We start from the raw sequence: 19,567 nt of genomic DNA, 5'->3' as shown, positions 1-19,567 counted from the left end.
GATGTGGTCTATGTCTCCTGTTGGACATGGAGACGTTGTGACTACCTCAACCAAGCAAGTATGGCAAGACTGACATTATATGACTTCTGAGGCTAGATTATGCAATGCCATGCACTTCTATCTTGCTTTCTTGGGACACTCACATTTGGAACCCAACCTCACTGCTGTGAGGAAGCCCCTGTTTACACACATGGAGAAGCCACATGTAGGTGTACTGGGGACAGACTAGCTGAGGTCCAAATTGACAGCCAGTATCAACCAGCAGTGACTGAAGAGGCCTCCAGATGAGTCCAGCCTTCCTTGGGCCTTTGAGGCTCCTCAGAGAGTAGAGATATACCAACTATGCTGTGCCCTCTCCAAATATCTAACCTACCATAATCCTTGAGCAGAGTAAAACAATTGTTCACACCATCAAGTTTTGAGGTGATTTGTTACACAGCAATATCTAACAAATAGCCTTACAAATAGCTGTGAATAGAAGAGAAGCAAAAAGCAAAGGAGAAAAGGAGAGATATAAGCATCTGAATGCAGAGTTCCAAAGAATAGCAAGGAGAGATAAGAAAATCTTCCTCGGTGATCAATGCAAAGAAATAGAGGAAATCAACAGAATGGGAAAGACCAGAGCTCTCTTCAAGAAAATTAGAGATACCAAGGGAATATTTCATGCAAAGATGGGCTCAATAAAGGACAGAAATGGTATGGACCTAACAGAAGCAGAAGATATTAAGAAGAGGTGGCAAGAATACACAGAAGATCTGTACAAAAAAGATCTTCATGACCCAGATAATCACGACGATGTGATCACTCACCTAGAGCCAGACATCCTGGAATGTGAAGTCAAGTGGGCCTTAGGAAGCATCACTATGAACAAAGCTAGTGGAGGTGATGGCATACCAGCTGAGCTATTTCAAATCCTGAAAGATGATGCTGTGAGAGTGCTGCACTCAATATGCCAGCAAATTTGGAAAACTCAGCAGTGGCCACAGCACTGGAAAAGGTCAGTTTTCATTCCAATCCCAAAGAAAGGCAATGCCAAAGAATGCCCAAACTACTGCACAATTGTACTCATCTCACATGCTAGTAAAGTAATGCTCAAAATTCTCCAAGCCAGGCTTCAACAGTATGTGAACCGTGAACTTTCAGATGTTCAAGCTGGATTTAGAAAAGGCAGAGGAACCAGAGATCAAATTGCCAACATCTGTTGGATCATGGAAAAAGCAAGAGAGTTCCAGAAAAACATCTCCTTCTGATTTATTGACTATGCCAAAGCCTTTGACTGTGTGGACCACGACAAACTCTGGAAAATTCTTTAAAAAATGGGAATACCAGACCATCTGACCTGCCTCTTGAGAAATCTGTGTGCAGGTCAGGAAGAAACAGTTAAAACTGGACATGGAACAACAGACTGGTTCCAAATAGGAAAAGGAGTACATCAAGGCTGTATATTGTCACCCTGCTTATTTAACTTATATGCAGAATACATCATGAGAAACGCTGAGCTGGGTGAAGCACAAGCTGGAATCAAGATTGCTGGGAGAAATATCAATAACCTCAGATATGCAGATGACACCACCCTTATGGCAGAAAGTGAAGAAGAACTAAAAAGCCTCTTGATGAAAGTGAAAGAGGAGAGTAAAAAAGTTGGCTTGAGGCTCAATATTCAGAAAACTAAGATCATGGCATCTGGTCCCATCAATTCATGGCAAATAGATGGGAAGACAGTAGAAAACAGTGACAGAATTTATTTTTTGGCTCCAAAATCTCTGCAGATGGTGACTGCAGCCATGAAATTAAAAGATGCTTTCTCCTTGGAAGAAAATTATGACCAACCTAAACAGCATATTAAAAAACAGAGACATTACTTGGCCAACAAAGGTATGTCCTTTCAAAGCTACGGTTTTTCCAGTAGTCATGTATGGATGTGAGAGTTGGACCATAAAGAAAGCTGAGCACTGAAGAATTTGATGCTTTTGAACTGTGGTGTTGGAGAAGACTCTTGAGAGTCCCTTGGACTGCAAGGAAATCCAACCAGTCCATCATAAAGGAAATCAATGCTGAATATTCATCGGAAGGACTGATGCTGAAGCTGAAACTCCAATATTTTGGCCATGTGATGCAAAGAACTGACTCCTTGAAAAAGACCTTGATGCTGGGAAAGATTGAAGGCAGGAGGAGAAGGGTACGACAGGATGAGATGGCTGGATGGCATCACCAACTCAATAGACATGAGTTTGAGTAAATTCCAGGGGTTGGTGATGGACAGGGAGGCCTGGCGTGCTGCAGTTCATGGAGTTGCAAAGAGACGGATATGACTGAGCGACTGAACTGACTGAGCTGAACTGAATAGCTAACCAGGACAAGATAAGAGGATTTATCTATTCTAAACCTATTCTTAATATTTTAATATGGTTGTAAAGAAAACTGAAACTGCCTTACCTCTTTAATTTTAATAGCTCTACTCTGTGATAGAAAGCTATAAGTATTACTTGCTGGAACTCCAGAGTGGAACAGAGATTTAAAAATTAAACCTAAGCCACACTTAGAGAGTTCTTATCTTTTCTCAAGTGGGACCAAATATAATGATGGTAGTTGCCAATAGTTACCTGCAAGACCACTTCCTTAACTTCTCAGTGGAGGGCTAGGGTACTCCTGCTTGCTTCTTTTCAGTTTTCCAAGGAATGAAAAGTGAGCGTCTCCATCCCCTTGAATCTCTTGAGGTGGAATCCAACAAAAATGTTTTTGGTGCTACCAACTCTGGCATTTCATCTTTCAGAATAAGTGGCAAGCAGAAAGCAGACACTCTGTGAATAATTGGGAAGAGCAGAGAAGCTCTTTGCGGCTCTTTATTCTCTTTGCGGCTTGATAAGATACTTTGGACAATAGGCTTTTCCTGATCCCAGATGTCTCAGTTCTATATAGTTCACCTCCTTCATCTGTTTAAGAAAATTAAAAGCTCTCTCTAAACCTGTGGGCCTTTGCTCAAATGATTTATTCTAGTACAAATGACTCCCTTTACTTTAAAGTCTAGTAGAAATTTACTTTCTTCATGAAAGTTTCATGAGTTAGAGGCACCTTAAACCTTCTTAGCACTTTGTTGGCACTTCCCTTAGAATTCTTAACACCGCCAATGCTTGTTTCCCTGATTAGATTTCAATGCCATTCTTGGCAGGGTCACCATCTTGTTCTCCTTCATGACCCCTACTGTGGTTTCTCAGGAAATGCTTGTTGAATTCCATAAGGCAGCCTGAGGTGGTGCCAAAATTGTGCAATCAGAGTCAAGAGACTTGGCTCCCAGTCTCAGGCCTGAGCCAGGTTTGTCAATAAGCAGATCCTGAAATTGGGGTTGTGACCCTTGAAGAGTCTTCACCTTTCTGGGCCTCAGTCTGCTCCTCTGGGAAACAAAAGTTTTAGAGTAGATCAGACATTCTCAACTAGGTATGCTTTCTCAACACGGGTCTGGTTCATCCTTGGTTATACTTCCTTGACTGGATACATGACTTATAAGATGCCTTCTGCTTCCAGAAATAAACATGGGTTTTTGGATGTTGTTGTGGCTTATACAGTTGGATGGAAGGAAGCGAGCAGATTGGGATCACAGGTTAGTACTTCTGAGACATAGCAAAACAGAGTTGAATTAACTTTCTAAATGCTAATAGCTAACATTCATTAATCTAGGCCTTTTGCTAAGGGCTTGAAATGCATTCTCATTTGATCCTCATGATACCCTTAATGAGGCAGGTCCTATTATTACCCCCTCCCCCCCCACCCCCCATTTTATAGATGAAGAAGCTGTGGCTTAGAGAGGTTAAACAATGAAGCGGGTTGCTAAACTAGGTTACTAAGCACTGGGACTGATCAAACCTAAGTTCTCTGACTCCAGAACCTGTATTTCTACAACCCCCCTGGCTGCTTCTCTCTTAGTTTTCACTTGTGTAGTAGGAGATATGCTCATATTTCAGGGAGTTGTCATATGGTTCTTAAAAATATTGACTTTATTAGTGTATACAATCCCTTTCTCTCACTGATGGCTGGCAAGTGAGGTGTACACTCTTTAGTATAATAATCTTTATGAAAACAGGCCATGGAGACATCATCAGGCTATTTAATTTTTGCAATTTGCAGCGTGCCACTCCAGATTTATGCCACAGTGGCATCTTTTTATTCTGTCATACATACCAGGACAGACTGTTATATGAAAAGAGCTTGCTTTCTGAAAGAAATGCCTGGAGTTGAAGGAAGAGCTGGTGTTATAAGATCACCAAAGACCAGAAAACAGAACACATCTTGTGGTAACTCACCCAGAGTTCTCATTAGTGGGGTGGGAAATGCTGCTCTGTAATTGCATAGATAGAACCATGATAACCTATTTCCATTTGCAAAATGTTTCACCCCCTAGCATGATGGAGCACTTAGCACCATGGCACCCCAGACATCATATCTGTTTCTGTATGAGAATGACTCCCAGATTGACTTTTTTACCCCCAGTTTCCCCATCAGTTCATCATTTCTAGCTTGCCTCAGTAATGCCTCTGCCAGCTGGAATGGCTCTTGGCTTCTGCTGAGCATGGCTGGTTTTCCCCTCAGGTGTTTCGAGCTCCCAGTTTCCTAGTCTTTGTGGGCAGAACACCTTTGCGTTCATCTGATGGGTACTTTGCTGTAAGGTCATTTGGGCTCTTAGCCATTTGTGCTCTGTCTTCCGGTCGCTGTCTGATCTCATGACTTGTACCTGCACGGCATTTCTAAAGTCTCTTCCCACACTCTCCTTTTCTACAGGATTATGATCCCCTGTCCCACACAAGCAGTGGTTCTCCTCCACCCTTGATCGCTTAACCTCTGAAAGTTAAAATAAAAAAAAATTCTATTACAGACTGGTAAAGTGATCCTTTCCCTTCTAAAGTCAGTGTGAAATAGTGTAAATGGGCCTGGTGTGACCAGTCCTTGTGCTTGGGGCTGCAGGAGATGAAGGAAAGACAAAGAAATTGGAAAGGACACCAGTAGACTTGTGGAGGGCTGGTTCCAGGTGTTGGGCAAAGTCCCCTGGCTGCCTGCTCCTGGGAACCTGGCACGTGATGTCAGGGCTGGGACATGCAGCCCTGGCCAAGAGAGGGCTTGAAGACTTGGGCAACCTAGTCACTAACATCTGGGGACTTCAGTCCCTCTACAGGAGAGGTCTCCCTGGTGGCCAGTCTCCCTTCCTTGTATTATTGGAAGTGACAGAGTGCCTCACCAAACGCGTGCATTTCCCAGCCTCCTCTGCAAGAAGTATAGCCACACGTGTCTGGCATGAGATCTCAGGCAGTTCCATGTGAGTTTAAAGTAGGAGGTAACTGAGTGGGGAAGGGCTCCTTTTTGGCCTTTCCTCCCTTCTTTCCTGCTACCTTTTGTGCAGCTATTGGAATTTCAATAGCCAACTTGCACCCTGAGGTGCTTGGGAATAGAAGGCATGCCTAATGTATTAGTTTTCTACTGCAGGGTAATAAATTACTACAGATGTAGTGGTTCAAAGCAACGCAAGTTTATTGTCTTACAGTTTCTCTGGGTCTGAGGTCTGGGTAGGAGCTAGTTAGATTTTCTGCTCAAGGTCTCATGAGGTTGAAGTCATTCAGCTGTGTTTTCATCTGGAACTCCGGCTCCTCTTCCAAGCTCATTCAATTTTTGGCAGGATTCAATTCCTTGCAGTGGTAGGACTGAGGTCTTTCTTTCCTGCCTGGCGCCTAGAGGCCACTTGCAGGTTCTAGCCACTTGGCCCTCTCATACAAGGCAGCGTTCTTTTTGAAGGGTAGCCTGCAAATCTCACTCAAGAAGGTTTAAAAGCTAGCTTTTTTTTTTTTTTTTAATACCTTTCATATTTGTAAAAGCTAGCTTTGAATATCTTCCTTTAAGAAGATCTCAGCACCTCTTAAAGGTTCACCTAACTAGGTCAAGCACCCCAGGCTAATCTCCTTTTTGATTAAGTCAAAGGCAACTGATTTGGGACTTTAACTGTATCTGCAAAATCTCTTCACCTTTGTCATATAACATAACCTAATCGTGATGGTGAGAGCCATCAGATTCATAACACTGCCCATGCTCACAGTGAGGGGGTTGTTCTGGGCATGTACACTAGGGGCAGGAATCTTGGACCCATCTTGGAGTTCTGCCCACCACAAAGAAGACAGTGGAGATCCATCCAACAATTACCACCATGTACAGGGCTTCCCAGGCGATGCTAGTGGTAAAGAACCTGCCTGCCAATGCAGGAGACGTAAGACAGGCATCTTCGATCCTTGGGTTGGGAAGATCATCTGGGGGAAGAAGTGGCAACCCACTTCAGTATTCTTGCCAGGAAAATCCCCATGGAGAGTGGAGACTGGCAGGCTACAGTCTATAGGGTCGCACAGAGGCGGACATGACTGAAGTGACTTAGCACACACTCACAGAGTATTGGTATGCAGAGATCCTGCTTCTTAATGACCTTGGTGCCTCCACCAGCTATAGACTATTCTTCTTTTAAATGGACTTCTTTTAGATAAGAAACATATCCTCGGTTTATTGAATCCACGGTATTCAGGCCTCTTTTATCAGCAGCTAAGAACAATTCCTGACTAATTCAGTGAGGGAGCTGGATCAGATAGTTTTTTTCATTCTCTGGAGAAAAGAAGACATGGAGTTTGAAGTCAGAAGACCTAGCTTCCAGCTTGGGCTTCCTCATTTATTAACTTTGTAACCTTGAGCAAGTCACTTCATATAGTTGAACTTGAACATCTTAATTTAAAATGGTGATCATAATCAAACCTGCCTTGCCAACTGTACAAGGCTGATGTGAGGAATAAACAGGAGAAATATGTGAAGGTGTTTTGAGTACCATAAATCTGTGAGCAAATGTTAATGACATGCCATAACCCACTCTTCCTTCTTTCCTTCCCTCCATCTTTCCACAGACAGTTACTCTGCATGAACTATTTGTTCAGCATTGAAATAGTGCCAGACAATAAGACTTGTCAGAAAGAGTTCCTGATTCCTGCCACGATGGGACTCAATTCTGTGGGAGAGACAGACACATAAATAGTACAGTGTGAGACTTGCTCTGATAGAGGAAAGTATGAGTTAGTTTGGAAGCCCCTGACCTAGACCTAAGGGCTCAGGAAAATCTTTCTAGAGGCTGTGGCAAATAATAGATAACCAGATGAATAAATATTAATAATAACAATTACTGCCATGTGTACAGTATTGGTATGTGTTAGGAACTGTTCTAAGTGTTTTATATATATATATATATATATATATATATATATATAAACTGGAGTGGGAAGAAGAATATTTCAGGCTGAGGCTCAACTGCAAAGGTTCTCTTTGCAGAGGGAGGGGTGGGCCTGGCTTCTCTGAGTTACGGAGTGGCCAGTAGAAGGAGGTAATATCTGAGAGGTAATGGTAGCGTGCGGTGGCATGTTGCTTAGGGCATTTTTTGATCATTTTAAAGATTTTGGCCCTTTATTAGGAGTGAGATGGGAAATCACTAAAAGATTTAGAACAGATGGCTGAACCACAGTGGCTCTATCTTGTCAGCTCCATCTAGGCCTGCTGTCTTACCCCTGCCCTTTCTGTGAGACTGAGCTTTAACCTGACTCACAAGGAATGCACCCAGGCCAGATAAGTTCCCTATCAACTTGCTTCCATCTGATATGAAATCTGGAAGAATGCCTTTTGATGACACAGATGGTTAACGGTCCTGAGAACCCCCAAGGGGAGAGAAAAAACCCCTGGTTCCTGTTGGTGTGGACGTGCCTCTCATTTTGTTGTCAGATTCCATTTTTAGCTCTGACCTGTTTAAATCCCCCTGTACCTCCTGCATTGGAGGGTGAAGTCTTAACCACTGGACTGCCAGGAAAGTCCCTCTTTTCACCTCCTGGTGCTGCTAATTGCTGGACTCACTGGTTCTTATGTACTTTTCATTTCTTACAAAGCCTTTGGAGCTACTTCCCATATTAAATTCTTAATATTGAACTAGCTGGTATGGACTGTTTTCCTATTTGGATCCTGACGGGGACATATGTTTATTGTAGAAATTTGGCCAAAGGAGGATTTTGTAGAAAATACAACAAAGAATATGAAGTTACCACTAACCCCTCTATTCAAAGGTACATATGGTTAACATTTTGATGTGTATCCTTCCAGTTTATTTTCACAGCATGTACACACTTTTTTCTTTCACAGCTTTGGAGTCATACTGTATTCTCTCTGATCATCTCTATCTTTCCATTTAAAATATTGAAAACAGTTGTCTCATTCATTAGGTGTTCTTATAAAATATGATTTTTAAATAGTTATTCATGTGACTTCAAATGGACGTACTGGAATAATGGATGTATTTAGCCGTTGTTGGTTATTTAGATAGCTTCCAATATTTTGCTACTGTAATAATACTCTATGCTAAGTTTTGGCTTCTGTTTCTGATTGTTTCTTTAGGATAGATTAAAGTGTAACTCCTATGAGAACAGGGGTTTTGTCTGGTTTGTCCAATAATGCATTCTCAATTCCTTCCTGATAGTGGGCATTCTTGGTGTGATTGAAGTAAGATGATGCATTAAGGGATACTAAGGGACATGTGCAATATGCGAGAGATTGAAGGCAAAAGGAAAAGGGGGCAGCAGACAGTGAATTGGTTAGATAGCATCACCGACTAAGTGGACATAATTTTCTGAGCAAACTCTGGGAGATAGTGAAAGACAGGGGAGCTTGGTGTGCTGCAGTCCATGAGGTCACAAAGAGTTGGACATGACTTAGTGACTAAACAACACAATCCAGAGATCCCATATGTCTTGACATATTTCCCTTTGAGGGCCAGGGCTGATTCATCACACAGAAAGCAGTTGGCTCAGAACTGGCCAGCTGTCTGATGAATTGTACAGGATGGAGTCTCTAGGCTACCACAGCTGCTGGGGGTCATTCAGCTGGTGGAATTTGCCTTGTTGCAACTGGGAACCAGCTAGACTGAGAATGAAAGCCAAGGCTGCGTGGATTCCTGTGAAGTCCACTTCTGCTCCCCCCAGGACAGCCTCTGGCTGCTCTGCTAAAAATGTTGTAACTGTGCTGTGCCAAGTCTCAGGCTAACCTCAGCTGGACGAAGGCAGGGGGTGGGGGTGGGTTCTTCTGGGCCAGATCCTTGTGATGGAGTTCTCTGTTCTCCTCAGCCCTGAACTTTTGAAAACTGAGATTTTTAAAATTGGGGGCTTTCGACAAAACTCAAACAATACACTACTTTGAGGGTTAAACCTGGTCGCAAAGAAAGGTTTGAGTAGATGAAAGAAATTTGTCCTTTCTGGTAAAGGAGCATACTTTCTTTATTGTTTTCAGTTGACAAGCTTAGCTTTTTTCTGTTTGTTTTTTAAGGTGAGATAGCCACATAAGACTAGCACCTTGGTCTCCATGTTTATCTTTGATTTTTGTAAGCCCAAATACATCCCTGTGCAACCCAATCTAGTAACAATAACATGCCAATAACCACAAAGGCAAAGTAGAATGTGGAGAACAAGTAATTTTATGCCAGGGCTTAACTTGCAGCCCTAGGATGTATCTGGACACATCTGGTCCTGAATACCCTTGTCACCAGAAGCATATTCCAGATGATTTCAAGTACACATTGAATTCAGTAATTTTTAAATGCGCACCTATTATGTGTTCAGTGCCAGATGCTGTCTCAAGGGAGTTTTACCTTCATAATAGGGGGGTGGCAGTACAATTCCCAACCCAGTAAATGGTAAAGAGCTTGGTGAGAAGCCTAAGGCTGGGCTGCCTGGCTTCTAATCTTGGTTCTATTGTTTATGTACTGTGAGTTCCTGGGGATGTTGTCTGCTCTCTTTTGGCCTGTTTCCTAGTCTGTAGAAGGGGTGTAAGATTCTCCAGAATTGGTGGGAGAAGTCAATGAATTACCTTTGCGATGTGTATGGAACACTGCTTGGGACCTGGGACATCCACGTTGTTACTCCAACTCCTCTCCTGGAGGGGTGGGGGTGGAGGGTAATGGGGGGCATTAGTGTGAGTCCTCTTTATGGGCAGGGACTTTCTAGCTTCCACCTCTTTGTGCCTTTCTGACCTTGGCCTTTCGTGTTAGTTACTAGTCTGTCCCTCATCTGGAGGTTGAAGCAGAGCTAGGCTAAGTGCTGTGGGAGACAGAGAATTCTAAGAAATGGTCTTTTCCTGATATGCTGGGACTATGACGGTCAAAGTATCTGGCCCAGGAAGGAATGAGCCTTAGCTCAGAATGCAGACATGAGTATGGGGTCCCCAGAGTCCCTGTCCTTAGAAGGAGTGAAAGGAGCCCTAGCCTCTGAGAACTGCACATTTGCTAGAACAAACCTATGTATTTCGCAGAAAATCCAGCCTTTCATCCAGATTTAGGATTCTCTGGACTCTATACCTTAGAGATAGCTATTGAACTCTTGCTGGAATATTTCTTTCATTTATTCATTCACTCAGCCACTCGCTGGACAAGGAGCGTTATGGGGACTTCTTTACCTGTCCTGTCAGACAGCACCAGAAATCCACCCATGCAACTTCCACCTGGTAGTTCTTACTCTGGTTTTGCAAAAAACAAGTCAAATTTCCATTTTATATGTTTAATGGCACACATTTTCTTTCTAAATCTTTTCATTTTTGGACTCATCTTGCCATAATCAGATCATTCAATAGATATGGCATGAGATGAGCTCCCCATGCTCTGCCATTCTGATTGCTTTCCTTGAGAAGAATCTCAGTCTGGGAATCTCCTTTTTAAAATTTGGCATGATGATTTAGTTTCAGCATACCTCTTATACACTGAGTTACCTTGTTGCTCTACATCTGCTAATGTAACCTAAGACTGTTTTAACTTTTAAAGAAAAATGTGTGTAAAAACCATTGTCCACTCAACTTTCTTCCACTCTATAGTTGGGTGATTGGTTTTGTGAGCCTGAACGCAACTATTTACATGATTTTATTATTTTTTTACATGAATTTATTTGAAATAACTTCATCTCACCTATCCTTTGATGTAATTCTGAATTTGTCAGTTAGAGGTATTTGTGCCATCTATAATTTTGATGAGCATAGACTGAATAAGAAAAGGGCAAAACCAGCACACTCCAGGACCCCACCACAAATTTATTCTGAGGTTTTACCCAGCTAATAATCAACACTCTTTGGCTTTTGGATTTAACCAGTTGATTCTTCCTACAAATTGGAGTCACTCCACAATCTGAAACTCTTCATTGATTAGCAGACCAACACTGGAGAACCTATGGGACCTCGCCAAACCTCAGTTTTGTTAACTGGAAAGTGGGTAAGTATCTATCTAATAGAGTTGCAGTGAGGGTAAGATGTATTAGGTAATGGGATTATCAGTGTCAAACAAATGGTAAGCATTTAAATGTCAGTTATTTAACATGTTATTTCTTTTCTCCATCATATCTATTAAATATCACAAAGACTGAAATTTCATTGTCATAGTTATAATATTTTCTTATCTTTACTTTTATGGCACTTCATCATTTTGAAGACTTTTAAAGGATTAATTGGCAATGGTCTTGAAATGAGCCTAGAGAATTGTTTGAAGTAGCAACTGAGAGCAATTATGACTTCCTATAAAGCCCTAAATCAGCCTACTAACAAATACAAATATTATCATTAGTTATGTGTGGAGGAGACAGAAAGCCAATTTGATTCCAAGAGGTGAGAGTCAGACCAAGAAGTCAGACAATAGGTTTTATTTAAAAAAAATTAGTTATACAGAAATCAAAGACAATACAGGGTAATTTTTATTAGCTTAGATTACAGAACATTCAGCAGGACTCAGGGGTTGCTGCTCAGAGTATAGTGGCTGATTGCTACTTTCATCTTGGACACTTTATCCAATAGGATGATCATGATTGAGCGCTTTTAGGGTCAGACTGCCCTAACCCTACCGTTTATTCCCTTGGCTAACATCAAAGCTGAAACCTTGTACTGAATCTCAGTTAGTTTATCATTTGAATGATGTTAAGAATATAAGTTTGATCCCAGCAGAACTCTGCACATGTATGCCTAAAAAGGCATGTAATAGAATGTTCAAAGCAATGGTATTTGTGGTGGTGCTGAATTGGAAATTATAGAAAAGACTATAACAGTAGAATCTATGTAGAGTTATGATATATACATATTCTGTAGCACTGGAGCATTGAGAATAAACTATCTATAATTATAAGAAAAAGAATATAAGGTGGTTTGAGGAGGATGAGAGACAGGGCATCTAAAGTGCTTGTGTTGGTTCCTACTGAGTCCATAGTCAGTACTCAGTAAATGGTAGCCATGATTTTAATTATGCTGAGAGAAAAAATTTCACAAAGGAAGTGCCCACAGAACACCACTGATTTGCAACTGAAAACTATAGCTGGTGACTTTTCCAGAATACTTGCTTTTTTTCTGATCAATTGCATAACCTGTGACCGAATGAGAGTGCTTTCTATCAGCAGCGCCCAGATTTCTCTTTCACTGGAATTCAGCTTATAAGCTGCATGGCCAGCTCCAAGAGCCAAGAAACCATGTCCCACACATGACACCATTGTCAAGCAGAGGAGACAGATGTTTCTCGGCTTCCCCTTTCTGGGACTTAATAGCTGTTGATGGTTAACCCTTATTGACTCATTAAGCCATGTCCATCTGGGGGTCAGTGGTGGCCTAGCTTGTGTTAACCTTGATAAGCAGCCTTCACTGGAGCTTTAAGAAGGGAGATGTTGCATTTGGGAGAAAGACAGGTGATACAACACACACGCCATCCTCAGATGCTGTGGTTTCCTGGAGATGAGGGGAAAAAAATACGTGTTTTCTTATAGGATTAAAAAAGAAAAGGCTTTGCTTTTTTTCTGTGTAGCTTATCGGCAGGAGATCTCAAAATTCAATCCCTTGTTCTCTCTCTGCCTTTAATCTATTTGCTAAGGAGGACCACTCGCATCCAACATCTACAACGGTGAGCGTCTGAGAGGCAGAGTGCTGTGGCCACTGCTGGGAATGTAATGAAACCCACTGGGAAAGGAGGGAAAACGATGTTATTCTCTCTTTCAGTGAAGCATTTAAAGTAACTGGTTTTATTTCTCTCTTTTTCTCTCTCTGGTGTCCCATGTATACAGTGATGGAAATGGAAATGATTCCATTTGATGTTCTCAACTGAATTATTCTGAATCTATTCTGATGTGCTTCTATTTTTTTTCTTACTGAGTCTGGAACTACCTAATTTATATGCTGTTCTTCTGCTAGTTCCCCAGGTGCAGTTCATCCTTATTCTCTTGTGAGCCCCTTGGAATCTAGGCTGTTTCTGGAATAGAAATGCATGGGTGGGCTGAAAGTGTGCTGCCATTATCAACAGAGAATATTTACTAAGTGATTGGACAATGGTCCCTGGAGAAGGTCCCATGACATTTTCTTACTGAGCCAATACTGGCTTCTGGTGAGCATCCTTTAGTAGGTGTCAGAAATCAGTTCTGTAACAATCTATTCTATAATAGAACTTTGTTAGGCTTAAGCTTTATGATAGTGTATACATTTCTGATTATCACCTCTAATAATTTCTCCATAACTGTAGACTTCAACTTATTCAAAGGGAAAATACTTGTTCCCTTGGGCTTCTGGTCTGTTTTGTGTGGTTCACTCTATGCTTTATAATTTGAAGAACTTTTTCTTTGGTGGACAAATAAGGAATAAGTTTCCTGTTCGTAGTAAAGAGAATGGTCAAAAAAGTTGGAGACGTAGATGGGGTTAGAACTGTGCTTTCCAATATGGTACATGTGACTAGTGGCTACCATCTTGGATGGGGAAGATACAAAATATTTCCACCATCACAAAAAGCTCTATGGAACAACACCAGGTTAGAAGGGCAAAAGACCTCCTCTGCTGGCTTGGAGGTCTTCATCAATAAAAGTCAAGAGTGCTGTAGAATTCTTCAGGTTCCACCCCTCCCCACCTCCCTGTCAACACATACCCTCTTTACCTCCTCTGTGGCCTTGGGACCACCAGGACTATTCTCATCATGTCATTTATTGTAAGAAGCCCAGGACTGCCCAGTCATCTTCATCCTTGGACACCAATTCCCCTATGATTCTACATCTCCTCTTTAAAGGATTTCATGAGCCCATTGGAATTTAAGGTCAGTTGCCAGCGTAACCCCCATAATCTCAAGGCTTCACTGAATCTTCTCTTTACCTTCTTGCTCTCCCAAGATACCACTTCCCTGCAGTCCTCTTGGGAGATTGCTATTTTCTCTTGCTTCCTTGTTGCACTGCTGGACCTGGAGGTGAGGAGGTAAATTCTTTTACTCACTTCCTCCTCTGGACCGTACTTTCTCTATTTCTCTCCATACTCAGCTATGAATGAATCTCTGTGCTCAGCTTAATTCACCCACTGGTCCTCACTCCCTCACTGTGGTCAGTTGGTACAACCTGGACCACTCAACCTGCTTTCTTGAAGACATTACCTTTGGCTCACTGCCGTTTCCTCATCACTCTTTCTTTACTCTTGGGAATTCGAATAGACAGGTAGAGGATTCTCTACTTTCTCTCCTCTAATTATCTTGTTCTCTGTCCTTTGTCAGCAACTCCCTCTCTTAGTGAGTCACAGTCCAGTAGACCTTGCTCTTATCTTAGGCCTGGATCTTGCCAGAATCTTAATTTCAAATATTATACTCTCTGACCACATTTTTCATCTTTAAATAAAACCCACTTCCTGTGGCCCCATGACTGCAATGGGATTTCTAACTTAGGGTCTCCACTAGTCAAACCCCAAAGGCAGCCCTTCTGAGTGGATGAATTAGAAAGAGGTGTCCTCACTGGGTGACACAGCCCATGATTTGAGACACAGACTAGATTTCAGTCCCCCTTAACTCTTTTCAGCCAGGCTCTTCTGTGCAGTGTACAAGCTTCACAAGTGTACATGAAAGCCCTGTTTCAGTCTACTCATTTTGTCACATTTTAACTGTTCCTCACCAATATTCCTAGGTCTCATTTCCCTCTTTACCTTGTTTAAATTCCATGATGAATCATTATTATCCCTGCGTTGTACACCCTCGACTCCCATGACTCTCCTTTGCTTTATTGTACTCTCTTGGCTGAACTCTAGCCCTGGTTAAATCCAGCTCATTATTTCCCTTCATGCCTAAGTTCTGCCATTAACATGGCTAAGGAAAAACATTTAACTGTGCTTGCCTGGCATACACTGTGACTCAGATCCTAAAGAATCTGCCTGCAATGCAGGAGACCCAGGTTCAGTCCCTGAGTCAGGAAGATCCCTTGGAGAAGGAAATGTCAATCCACTCCAGTATTCTTGCCTGGAGAATTCCACAGACAGAGGAGCCTGGTGGGCTACAGTTCATGGGGTTACAAAGAGTCGGACATGACTAAGCAACTAACACCCTTAAGTGGGTCCTAACTTTATCAGTTGTACTCTATTTTCTTACTTAACATAATTTTCTATTTTCCTAGACAATTCTTTGGTTTTATTTTCCTCCTCAAGATTTTAACACCTCCTTCCTCACTGAGTTGCAGCTGGTAACCTGGCTTTCCACCTCACTGAGGAAACTGAAGATGTCGGAAGGTGCTTCCACAAGTTCATCCCAGCCCACCTGCCCTCCGTCCTGTGCTTGTGTCCACAGTGAGGCCTGCCCTTCTGTGTGCTCCCTTTACTTGTGTACCAGGTCTCCCTGCTCTGTCCTACTCAGGGATGCTCCTCGTTCTCTTCTGTGATCAAATAAAGCCTTTCTACGGATCATTGCTACCAGAATATAGACTTGATTTCCTTCCTCTTAAACATATCCATCCAGAGACCCCATTTCCTCTTCAGTTATGGCTCTACTTTTTTATTTCATTTCACAGGAAAAATCCCTGAGTGTGTGGTCTGTACTTGAGCTCTCCATGACTCTGGTCAGGCTTTCCCTTTCCCACTCCACTGGTACTTTTGTTGAGGTCCCCAGCATCACCCAATTGCTAAATCCTGTGCTCAATGATCATTCACCTTCTCCTTGGCCTATTAGAGTCATTTACCATAGTAAGTGGAACTTCCCTGGTGGCTCAGGCATAAAGAATCCACTTGCAATGCAGGAGGGGTGGGAGGCTTGGGTTTGATCCCTGGGTTGGGAAGATCACCTGGAGAAGGAAATGGAAACCTATTCCAGTATTCTTGCCTGGAGAATCTCATGGACAGAGGAGCCTGGTAGGCTACAGTCCATAGGGTTGCAAAGAGTCAGACACGACTAAAGTGACTTAGCACAACATAGTAAGTAGGTGTTTCTTTCTTGGAATATTTTTTTTCACTTAGATTCTAGAATGCCTGCTCTTCTGGTTTCTTCTGACCCACTTTTCTCCACACAGAGAGACTTAGCCTTGACTGGTTTTTCCTCCCCTCTAACGAAGATCATGGCATCTGGTCCCATCACTTCATGGGAAATAGATGGGGAAACAGTGGAAACAGTGTCAGACTTTATTTTTCTGGGCTCCAAAATCACTGCAGATGGTGACTGCAGCTATGAAATTAAAAGATGCTTACTCCTTGGAAGGAAAGTTATGACCAACCTAGACAGCATATTGAAAAACAGAGACATTACTTTGCCAACAAAGGTCCGTCTAGTCAAGGCTATGGTTTTTCCAGTGGTCATGTATGGATGTGAGAGTTGGACTGTGAAGAAAACTTAGTGCTGAAAAATTGATGCTTTTGAACTGTGGTGTTGGAGAAGACTCTTGAGAGTCCCTTGGACTGCAAGGAGATCCAACCAGTCCATTCTAAAGGAGATCAGCCCTGGGTGTTCTTTGGAAGGAATGATGCTCAAGCTGAAACTCCAGTACTTTGGCCACCTCATGTGAAGAGTTGACTCATTGGAAAAGACTCTGATGCTGGGAGGGATTGGGGGCAGGAGGAGAAGGGGACGACAGAGGATGAGATGGTTGGATGGCATCACCAACTTGATGAAAGTGAGTTTGAGTGAACTCCGGGAGTTGGTGATGGACAGGGAGGCCTGGCGTGCTGTGATTCATGGGGTTGAAAAGAGTCGGACACGACTGAGCCACTGAACTGAACTGAACTGAATCCTCTAAATATTGGAATGTCCTAGGGCTAGTCCTTTGTCCTCTTTTCTGTTGTTCCATTTGATCTTAGCTGGTCTCCCAGCCTCAAGTAACATTTTTATGTTGATGATTTTGAAATCTGTGGCTTTAGCCCAGATGCTCCCCAGAACTTTAAACTTGTACTTCACACTTCAATTGCCTACTTAGCATCTCTACTTGGATATCAAATAGGAATCATGAATGGAACAAGCTCAAACTGAGCACTCAATATGCCTCCCTTCCCCATCCCCAAATCTGCTGCCTTACCTCTATGACGACAATCCCATATATTTAGTTGATTAGCCCCCAAACCTTGGAGTCGTTGATTTAAATTTTTTCTCAGAACATCAACAAACCTTACTGGCTCAGCTTTTAAAATATACTCAGAATCTAATCACTCCTCACCTCCTTTACTTCTTCCACCCTGGCTGAGCATCCCTTGTCTCTTATTGGATATTTTTAACAGCCTCCTAGCTAGTCTCTCTGCTTTCACCCTTGCTCCATTTCTGTTTTCCACAGAGCAGCCAGGCTGATCCTTCTCAAAATCCTGTTTTGAGAAGGATCTGTATCCTTCTGATACACTTCTGTATCACTAACCAGTCCTTTCATTCCCCTACTTATAACTCTGCAATGGCTCCCCAGCTCACTCAGAATAAAAGCCAAAATCGTGTGCATAACTATGTGATCTGGCGCCCAGGTACGTCTGTGCCCAATTACTCTCTGGCCTCCCGTCCTGCTAGTTTTCCTCTCTCACTTTCAGCCACACTTCCTCCTTGAATACCCAGCCACCCTACTGTCTCAGGACTTTTGCACTTGCTGTTCCTGTGCCCCAAGTGCTCCTCATCCAGGTGACGACATGACTTATGCCCTTACTTCTTTCTGCATCTAAATGTCTCAGTGAAACCTTTTGCAGATCCCCTATCTAAAATTTCATTCTCCTGTGCATACTTTCAATCTCTTCCCTGCTTGTCTTTCTTTGCTTAATTTCTTAGTACTGTCAATACTTATTACTATCTAACTTAATGGATATTTTATATTATCTGGCTCTCCTATAAGAATTTAAGTTCTGGGACTTCCTTGCTGGTCCAGTGGTTAACACTTCGCCTTCCAATGAAGAGGGTGCAGGTTCGATTCCTGGTCGGCGAGCTAAGATCCCATATGCACTATGGCCAAGAAACCAGGACATAAACAACATAAGCAATATTGTAACAAATTCAATAAAGACTTAATTTCTAAAAAAAAAAAATAAGTTCCACAGAAGCAAAGCTTTTCATTTGTTTGTATTTGTTTTGCTTACTTCAGAATCTCCAGTGCTTAGAAAAGTGTCAGCCCCCCAGCAGATAGGTAACAAACCTTTGTCGGTACCTAATTGATGGTAAAGAGGAATTGACCAGTACTGCTTCTTTTTTTGAAGGAATTATAAGCTACTGCTAAAGAGTGGGGGTTCAAAATCCCACTGCGTAACCTTGGTTAGGTTACTTTATCTGATTTCTCCTTTGTAAAATGGGGTAATAAGTGTTCCTACAGTGGTTGATAGTAAGACTAAGTAGATAATATATGCAGGGAAATCCATGGAAATTAGTTCTGCAGAGATGACACTTGCAGAGTATGTGCACAGTAGATTTTCAATCTCACCATTACTGTTGTCCTCTGTGAACATCATGTCACCTTCCCATCTTCCCCTAACACTTTCCTCCTAAGTTCTTTAAAAGTACAAATAAATGCATTCATAGGGATCCCAGCTCTGCTGCTCATTAACTGTGTGATTTAAGGCAACGTGTAGTTAAATTTTCTGAACTTCAATGGTCTCACCTTTAGACTAGAGATAATACTTTGCAGAGGTATGGTGAGGTTTAAACACTGTGTCAAGAGCAGTTTGGTATCTTTCCCTGACACATAGTAAATGCTCACTAAATCATAGCTGTTAACTGTGTTGTGGGAGTGCCCACCACAGGGAAGAGGCATTCTGGCTGGGGAAGCACGTGCCAGGCTGTGGAGCGTGCTGGACTGTCACATTCAGGTTCTTCTAAACTTGGAACTTCTCTGAGAGCAGCCTGTGCAGTCAGAGTCTTTAATTCAGTTCTTCCTTTTTCTCATCGAGATCACTCCAAGTTGTTCTTTTTAAATCAGGGATTGTGATTTTTAAGTTTCTTTAGATGTGTTTCTTTTAATAGTTTCTTTCCTCCATTAGCTCTTTTCTCTGATTTTTAAACATCCTATATAAAGTCTAGGGAAAAAACATTCCTTCTTTCTTTGTTTTTGTTCAGCTTCAGGGAACACTGTCATTCTCTTCCAAGGTTCCAGTCACTTCTGTATCACTAACCAGTCCTTCCTTGTTATTGGAATCACAGACAGCAGCAAATCCACTTGTTCCTGCCTCTTCTATTTAAGCATCCAGCAATGAGACTGACATGGTTTATAGATTATAGAGCATGAAGATGTCTACACTGACCTGCTTTAAACTAATGTTCCCTCAAGCCAGACTTAACCAT

The sequence above is a fragment of the Bos javanicus genome, chromosome 5 (assembly GCF_032452875.1).
Source record: "Bos javanicus breed banteng chromosome 5, ARS-OSU_banteng_1.0, whole genome shotgun sequence".
Taxonomy (NCBI): Eukaryota; Metazoa; Chordata; class Mammalia; order Artiodactyla; family Bovidae; genus Bos; species Bos javanicus.
Note: the sequence above shows the minus strand (reverse complement) of the source record.